This window comes from Solanum lycopersicum, chromosome 1 (assembly GCF_036512215.1).
Source record: "Solanum lycopersicum chromosome 1, SLM_r2.1".
Taxonomy (NCBI): Eukaryota; Viridiplantae; Streptophyta; class Magnoliopsida; order Solanales; family Solanaceae; genus Solanum; species Solanum lycopersicum.
In genome coordinates, this window is record NC_090800.1 from 10,863,788 (window position 1) to 10,873,312 (window position 9,525).

The following is a 9,525-nucleotide window of genomic DNA, read 5'->3' on the forward strand; positions in this document are numbered from 1 at the left end:
ATAGAGTAAAAACCTAAGGACAAAATATGTTTAAAATAAATTTAAAATATTAAATGTGTAATGGAATGTCATTATAACTAATTATTAAGAAATTCATAGCAACTATCATTACGAAAAATCATTACTATTAGTACATGAAAGATGTAAGGTTTTTAGATTTTATTTAATTTTGTTTTCTTGCTAATAATAACTTACAATTTAATAATGAGTATTGAATTGTAAGTCTATCTATATATAGGAGTGTTAATTATCATAATAAGAAGAGTCAAAATTCATGAATACCAAAATAAATATTTAATAAAAAACCTATTTTATATAATTTGTAAATAATAAATTAATAGTTAAAGGGATATTTTTATTTTGACTTAGATTTTTCTTCGTTTTAGTTGATCTAATTTCTAGACAGGTGTCTCATGCTAATTAATAAACTGCCTAAAATGAAGTATATAATACTCTACTTAAATATGTATATATGGAGCAATTGAACAGTAATTCAGTTGAAAAGTAGATTCAAATGCAACATATATTTGTAACGTAATATTATTCATCTGTCATGTAATAGAATGAGATACATGCTTGGAAGTTTTTCTATTTTTTGACGAAGACACAACTTTTAAGTATGATACTAATAATGTTTTAAAAATAAATACATATACTAAATTAGAAGTGGGAGGCCACAAAGCATCCAAAAGTGACATTCAATGAAACCAATAAAGTTGAATTTACAATCAGACTCATGAAATATATACATGCTTATGAATTTTGTTCAGTAGCTACTCCCAATGTGATCCTTTTTGTAGCAAACTAAAAATGTAAAGTGTGAAATAAATAAAATAAAAAATATTTGCTATACACAATATTTTGTAAACATAAGCCATATTTAAGCAGTAAACAGAAACTAAACTTATTTGATGGGAAACAAAATAGTATTACCTTATGCTGGACAAAATTTAACAAATAAGAGGGCGATAGTAATAGTAGTTTTTCTGTAGTCTAGTAGAAGAGGAGTAAAAATAAAATGATAAATGGGGAAAAAATAGTATTACCTTAGGCTGGACAAAATTCAACAAATAAGAGGCCTATAAAAATAGTAGTTTTCTGTAGTCTAACAGAAGAGGAGTAAGAATAAAATGATAAAGAAATTTTACAGGGTGGTAACTTTATAAAGTGCAAAGAATATGAAAAGGGTATAGAATATTTAACTGATTGAAGTTTAAACGACAAAAGATATAAATGTTGTAATATGAAAAGTTTGATACATTAGTTAAATGATCATGACAAAGTGGTTATATTTAATATGATTAGCGATATTTTTGTAATTCAAGTTTCAACTATGGAGCTTCATGCTTTTAGTATAATATGATTATAAAAAGCAAACTAGGATTTGTCTTAGGGGTTGGTTTTTGAATGCATATTTAATGTTTAGGCTACTTTGTGAATTCGGGAAACCCTTACATCTGTTCAATTTAACCCTCTTAATTTTATGGGCAAGTCTTCACTTTTATGAAGCAAATTTCTTTCACCTTTAGATTTTGCTCTAGTAACTAACTGTGTTTTAACTAATAGAAGTATCTCTCTCACTTCCTTTCTATTTCTTATTAGTATATTTTGCTTGCTTGCTTTTTGCCTTTGTGTTTAAACTCTCCTATTTTTCTTTCCACCACCAATGAGGGACAAATGTCTTTTCATTAAAGCATAAGAGGGCATTTCAAGTTCCCAACTCTTCAAGTTCTCAACTTTTCAAATTCCTCTATTTTCCATCTTTTGGCTACATACCCAACAAAAACTACTTCCAAAATGTGTTTGGAGATGTTATTGGGTTCGTTGTTTGTGCGGTCTTTGTTGATTCTAGATCAAAAAACTCGACATTTATAGACATCAAATTTGTGTGGGACTCTAGTAGATGAGTCAAATTTCAATTAGGCCTTCTTGAAAAGTACTCCTAGCTTACACTATATAAAGGGTAATATATCCCTTAGAGAGGGAACTTGAAAATTTCATGAATTCATGAAATATTTACAAAGATATCAAGATGTGGGTGGACTCTTCTTGCTAACGAAATACTTAAAAAAAAAAGATTTATAGAAACCTATTTACATGGATATCAAATAAAATTCATTTAAGGTGCAAATTATAAGTTAGAAGAATCAAGAGATAGATATAATTGTACCCAAACTATTATTAATTAATAAAATATTCTTGTTTTATCATATTTATTTTGTGGTCGGAGTTTATTTTTCCATAAATAAGATATAGTGCAAACAAAATTTGTGTCCTTGAACCTAACAAATATTCATAATTTCTTTTGGGGTTTGATTAGTTTGATCAGAGTTGATTAATTGGTAAAATTCGTTAGAATTTCAAGAAAAAAAATGAATTTTCATTGATCAAATCATTTATTTCGTAGTCTGATAGATCTTTTATAGAAATTAATTAATCAGACGAGAATAAAGATAGATCAAGTGACTTTGGGGTCATATCTTACCTTCTATGTAGTATTTATCTCCCCAAAGCATGGAGATGCACACACAAGAAGAGGCCTTATGTTTAAAAATGTATTACTTATCTTTTCAAAGCTAGAATCAACAAAGATCGCACCAATAAAGGACCTAACAATATCCCCAACCACAATTGGGAAAGAAGTTTCACTCTCCCATCCAAATGTAGACACAATATCTAATTTCTCAAAATTCTCAACTGTGTAACATATCTGTCTTTGCAGATCTGGCGAGGCATGAAGAATGTGCTCATGCAGGCTAGCCTTAACTGCAGATTGAGTATATCATTCATTTTTTACAAAAGTAGACAACAAATAAGTAATAAGTCTTATAATCAGCATCGAATATTTGAAATAGAGATATGTTGTAACAACATAATCTAGAACTACATCTCCAAGAAATATCAAGTGATAATAGCATCGTGGAATCTCATGTAGCATGTAAGATCCATGAGTTAGCCTTTTAACAAACATCTAAGGGTAGTGAAACTTGTAGTGAAGCAGTGATTTCTAAGTACCATACATTGACTAGCTTCTTAGCATTCACGATGAAGTGCCTTAAGATAGGTGCATCAATAAAATCAATGTCCATCCCGATCCATTTTATAAATTATAAAGCTGCTACGTTGGCCGTCCGAGCTGAGGTAGGCACTTGTTAGTGCCTCAACCACATCAACTACTATCTTGTTTCAAATCTCCTATACTTTACCCTACAACACATTTCTGTTGAAGGCATCAACAAATTTTTGTCAAGTTGTAAACTTGAGGATTATCACTAGGAATTGTCCACACTTTGAGATAGAATGGTTCATTACGGATAAATCTCAGAATTTTATGAGCACATCCAAGCTTGAAAAAAGCAACATTGGAAATGATTTTATTTTTCTTAATGTTGAGAAGACCCTCATGATAATTTTCATGAGTCTTAAACGATTGTATACTAATACCATATCTGAGAAAATATTTGCCAAGCTTCCCAAGTGATTCAAAAAGAAAATTCTGGAGATATTTCTTTGTTGTAATTACTTCCAAAATCTTTGCTGTTGGGATACAAAGTTTTACTTGGTGGTGATTCAAAATCATTCTTTCAAAGTTTATTCGGCATGGATACTTGCCCTATAAGGTGTAAAGGTTCTAGCAAGCTAGATAGTTATCGTTGACCTAGAGAATTTATGAATTCTAGGTATAAACATATGGTAGTGAATCCCCAAACACCGCCGAACAGATTCACTGCTATATGTATATACCTTAGAATTCATAAGATTCTCGAGGTCAAGAATATTTTGCCAATATTTATCTGTCGTACTAGAGCCTTTACACTTTATTGGGGAAGCATTCATGCTGAATAAACTTCAAAAGAATGATTTCGAATCATTCCAAACTAAAACTTTGTATCCCAACTGGAAAGATTTTGGAAGGAATGACAACAAAGAAATGCCTCCAGAAGTTTCATTCGGAATCACTTGGGAAACTTGTAGACTCTTTTCTCAAATGTGATGTAGTATACAACTATTTAATAATTATGAAAGTCAGCACAAGTGTTTACTCATAATTAAGAAAATAAAATCATTGCCAATGTTACACATTGCAACTTTGGATGCGCTCGTAAAATATGAAATTTATGCATAATGAACCATTTGATCTTCTAAAGTGAATCATTCCTGATGATAATTCTCATGTTCTTCAACTAAGAGTTCTCTTTGAATTCAATAAAAATGTATAGTAGGCTAAGGCAAACGATTAGAAATAGTAAGAAGTAGCTACCTCAGCTCGTGTGGGGAAGTAGCGACTTTACCATTTATTAATTGGATTGGGTTGCACATTGATTTTGTTGATTCTGAGAAGCTAGTTAATGTTTGATAATTTGAAACCTTGCTACTTACCAGTTCCATGATCCTTCATGGCTTGTTGAAACTCTTACTCACGGATCATATTCCACAATGATATCAACTCTAGGAATTCTAGAAGATGTAGTGCTTCTGTAAACAATGAATAATATGCTCAATCTGTACTTAAGGCTGGCATGCACAAGCACCTTCTTCATGCCTTGCGAAATCTGCAAAGACAGATATGTTGTACTATTGAGGATTTTTAAGAAATGGGATCATGTGTCCACATTCGGATGGGAATGTGAAACGTGCTTGGAGATGTTGTTGAGTCCTCTGTTCGTGCAATCCCTTAAGACCTCTCCTGGAACTGTTGATTACACCTCAAACACTAAACTCCAACCAATAAGAGAGTTAATTGAACTATGTGCCCAGAAGGTTATTTAAAAAAGAAATCAGTTTCTTCATGAGATAGAGACTCGATATTTGTAGACATCAATGCTGTAAGGGACTCTACCAGATGAGTCCAACTTCATTTATAATTTTGAAGACTAATCCTAATTCTTGAAGACTAATCCTAACTCACACTATATAAAGGGTACTATATGTCACAGACTTTTCAATTCAGACAATACTTCGTGCGGCACTTGACGGTTCGCTCACGATTCTTTCACGTATCTCGCAAACTCAAGTAAGCCCTCACAATTTTGGATCGCTAAGAGAACTTTAGAAAGAGAAAACAAAGACAGATTTTGGAAGAAAGACTTGTATTTATATGTTGGTTGATGTATTACAAGTATAAAAACTACCTATTTATACTACTCTAAACACTAAGAGTAAATAAAGGCTACACTATCTACAAGCCCCTAAGTTCATGCCCACAAGACATGCTTCTAAGTCTTCCAAAAAGGGACTCCTAGCTGCTCCATAGTGTGCCCCACGCCTAGAGGCCTTGAACAAGTCTCTCCAAGGCTTGTAACTGCTGCCCCTTCACCTGCAGAAATGGCTGTAACTGCTTGTAACGGCTGAAACTGCCTGTAACGGCTGTAATTGCTTGTAACAACCGAAACGCCTGACCCTTTGTCTGCTGCCTGCTTGGACGCCTGCCCCTTTGCCTATTGGCCGTTTTGGGCTGTCTGTTCCCGTTGCACAGGCTGCTGGCTGCCTAGACGGGTCGCGATCTGCCTAGGTATCTGGCGGGTCGTGACAAACTCCCCCACCTGATGATGTGACGACCGCGTCACATTGCGTCCGTATCGGTGTTGAGTTCTGCCGAGCGACCATCAACTCGCGTACTCGATCAATCCCTTCGAGCAGCCTCTTTATCGATGTCCCGACCTTTCTCGACCCGATCTTTTGAACTTTCTCCTTCAACGGAGGCAAGTGCTCCGGCGGCTTCTTCGTCACGTCAGCGTTCCAACTCGGAATCCTCTTCCTGCGCGGTGGCAAGGTCTTTTCAACACCATTGTCTTCTCTCGAACTTGCAATGGTTGCTGCCGGTGATAACCTTCTTCTCACGTCGACCCTCTCGAGCTTCATGGCTGTCAATCTAGCCTGTCCCTCCATCGCCTGCTCCTCCACCATGGGAACTGTATATTCCCTTCCCTTCTCCATGATTGTCAATTTTTGGAGATGAGGATCGATTACTGCATGGCACTGCTGGAAGAATATCTGCCCAAGAATAACATCAAACATATTGATGGGGGCGACGATGAACTTGGTTTTGCCTTGCCAATCGCCTACCATGATGTTCACGCCGTGCGTTGCTCCAACTATGGGAGTCGGGTAATGCGTTGACAGTTTTTATTTGGGCGTTGCTTGAAGTATATCGCAACCCCAACCTCATTGCTTCCGTCTTGGTCATAACATTGACCTCCGCACCGGTGTCGACCAACGCACGAGCAATCTTCCCATTGACCATGATGTCGACTGTTTGAGCCCACACCTTAGACTTTGCAAGTCCCTTTTCAGCATGCTTCGGCTCCGCTTGCCTCATCTTACCTTGCCTTGGCCTCGTCGATGGTTGTTCAATCGCTGCTCCGCATAGGCTTACCACGCCCAACTGCTTAGTCTTCCCGACTTCCTCTTGGGCCTTCTCTTCCTTCTGCTCACGAAGGATAGCACCAAGACTTTTCAGTTCGGGGCATCTTTTGTAACCATGCGGACCTTTGCATATGAAGAAACCATCCTTGGAATCCCTTACCGTGTTGCCACGATCTCCGGGCTTCTTGCCGCTGGACCCGTAGGTGTCACTCCTTTTGGGTTGTGGCATTTGCTCCTCGCCTTCGCCACTGTCTTCCCCACTGTCTTCATGACTGCCTACCTCGTCGTCCTCATCGGCACTGAAAGACTTCTCCTACCTGAAGTATGTCAAGGCTTCGGCCTGCGTAATGGCGTCATCTATAGTCTTGAGTTGCCACCGTTCCAACTCCGTTCTGGCCTAATTTTGTAACCCATCCATGAAGTAGAACAATGCGTCGTCGTCCATGAGGTTGGGAATCTGAAATGTAAGGGTGGTAAACTCCCGCACATACGCGCGTATGCTGCCCTTCTGTCTCAACTCCCGCATCTTGCGCTTTGCCTCATAGACAACGTTGCTAGGGAGAAACGCCTTCTTGAACTCCACACGGAACTACTCCCATGTGTTCAACGTGCATGTCCCCTTTGCGATGTCAGACTCTTTACGCTTCCACCACAGCATGGCCAACTCTGAAAGATACAACACAGTCGTGTTGATCTTGTTTACATCACTACGGACCCGCATACACTTGAAATAATTTTCCAAGTGCCAAAGGAAATTATCCACCGCTTGCGCGTCACGGATGCCTATGAAGACTGGTTGCTTGGGCGCCTCAACTCTGTCATCCCTTTCCCGGTCATGTGATGAGGATCCACCAACCTCTCTCTCTTCCTCAAGTGCTACCACCTTGGCCTTAAGCGACTTTATTATGCCAAGTGCTTACCTAAATCTGATTTATAAGGAAGTAATGGCCTCCTTTGTCTCGTACTCGGCTCGCTGGCGTGCCTCAGACTCCTTCCAGACGTTCTCAACTTCCTCAAAGGACTACTCTTCATGAGCTTTGAGATCTCTGTTCGTTCTGTTCAAGCGCTGGCCTATGATCTCAACGGATTGCCTCGCCATTTCGACCCTTGCAATCCATTCCGGTCCGACAGTAACGTCCACGGGCTCCTCGCCGGTGTCTTCGTCACTTCCATCAATAATCTGAGGAGGGAGGGATGTTTGCCCTTTGCTTGGTGTAGGAACATTTGGTGGAGGAATACTTGGGGGAAGTCCGAGCATATTGGGTTCAACACCCGTCTGCTGCTTCTTCCCTTTCTTGTTCTTCTTTCCACCATCAGTGCGGACATTGGGGGTGCTGCTAGAGCCGTCTCCTTCGTTCGTCATTCTCTTACGATGAACCTGCTCTGATACCAATTGTCACGGACTTTTCAATTTGGACAATACTCCATACGGCACTTGACGGCTTGCTCATGATTCTTTCACGTATCTCGCAAACTCAAGTAAGCCCTCACAATTTTGGATCGCTAAGAGAACTTTAGAAAGAGAAAACAAAGACATATTTTTGAAGAAAGACTTGTATTGATATGTTGGTTGATGTATTACAAATACAAAGTCTACCTATTTATACTACTCTAAACACTAAAAGTAAATAAATGCTACACTATCTACAAGCCCCTAAGACCATGCCCACAAGACATGCTTCTAAGTCTTCCAAAAAGGGACTCCTAGTTGCTCCCTAGTCTGCCCCACGCCTAGAGGCCTTGAACAAGCCTCTCCAAGGCTTGTAACTACTGCCCCTTCACCTGCAGAAACGGCTGTAACGGCTATAACTGCTTGTAACGGCTGAAACTGCCTGTAACGGCTGTAACTGCTTGTAACAGCTGAAACGCCTGACCCTTTGTCTGCTGCCTGCTTGGACGCCTGCCCCTTTGCCTGCTGGCCGTTTTGGGTTGTCTGTCCCCCTTGCACAGGCTGCTGGCTGACTAGATGGGTCGCGATCTGCCTAGGTATCTGGTGGGTCGTGACATATATCCCTTAGAGAGGGATATCAAAAATTTCATAAATTCATGGAACATTTACAAAGAGATCAAGATGTGGGAGGACTCTTTGTTACCACAAATACATCATGAAAGTCCACAAATCCTCTTTACATAAGATTAAATAAAATCCATTTTAGGTGCAAATTATCCTATAGAAGAATCAAGAAGTGGACAAATTGTACTCAAACTGTTAATTAGTAAAATATTCTTCTTTCTTCAAATTTATTTCTTAGTTGGAGTTTATTTTCAATACATAAAATTTGTTTCAAAGAAATTGTCTCCTAGACCCCTAACTAAAATTTATAATTTATTTGGGGTTTTATTAGTTTGATTCGAGTTGAAGAATTGGTCAGAATCCATTCAACATTGTAGGAAGAACTGAATGTTCATTGATCAAATCCTTCAATGAATAGTCAAATAGATCGTTTGACAAAATTAATTAACCAGAAGAAAGTATAGATAGATCAAGTGTCTTTATTATCATCTCATACCTTCTAACTAGTATTTATCGCCAAATAGATAGATACACACACACAAGATTTACGGAAGTTTAACTTTAAATTGTTTCTTGTGAGTTGTCATGAGATGTTACAAAATGTGGAGTTTGTGGAGTCAGGCCTATCTAGGAAGTGGTGGCAGTCGATACTAAAACGACATGTTCATTCCCTGTAACTTCAGTTTAAGAACTTGACTTAAGATGGTATTTCAGATCAATTTTTGGAAAGATTTCATGCCTTGTCTCACCATACTTTAATGATTTTACCAGATGAGACTAAGAATATTTCTATTCATTTAAGGTTTGACTTATTATATCCGTTGAAACAGCTTATCAAACAACCTTGTCTGGAGCTTCTTTTCAAAGAGCAGTCAAGGTGGTCATGGAGCTTATGTGCCGCATGGAATTTAGGGATTTGGCAGACAAGAAGTCTTGCACTTGTTGTTATTTTAGTAGTACCTCATCTTGACGGGGATCTTTAAGGAGGGTTATTCATCCTCGGTTTAGAATACATGTTCATGCAGTTATATAAGTGTGTTAACGAGGTAATATTGGACAAAGTTTCTACAACTTGGGTCAAGGCTTATAAGGGTTGCTATGAAAGTGTTTTTCAGGTTACGGTTACCATTCAATGTATTTGGATT

The 9,525-nt window shown here is 37.9% G+C and overlaps 1 pseudogene; it reads right to left on the reverse strand.

Moving 5' to 3' along the window:
• Nucleotides 1-2,488: 2,488 nt before the first annotated feature.
• Nucleotides 2,489-3,580, reverse strand: LOC101245876 (endoribonuclease Dicer homolog 2-like; annotated as a pseudogene).
• Nucleotides 3,581-9,525: the final 5,945 nt, after the last annotated feature.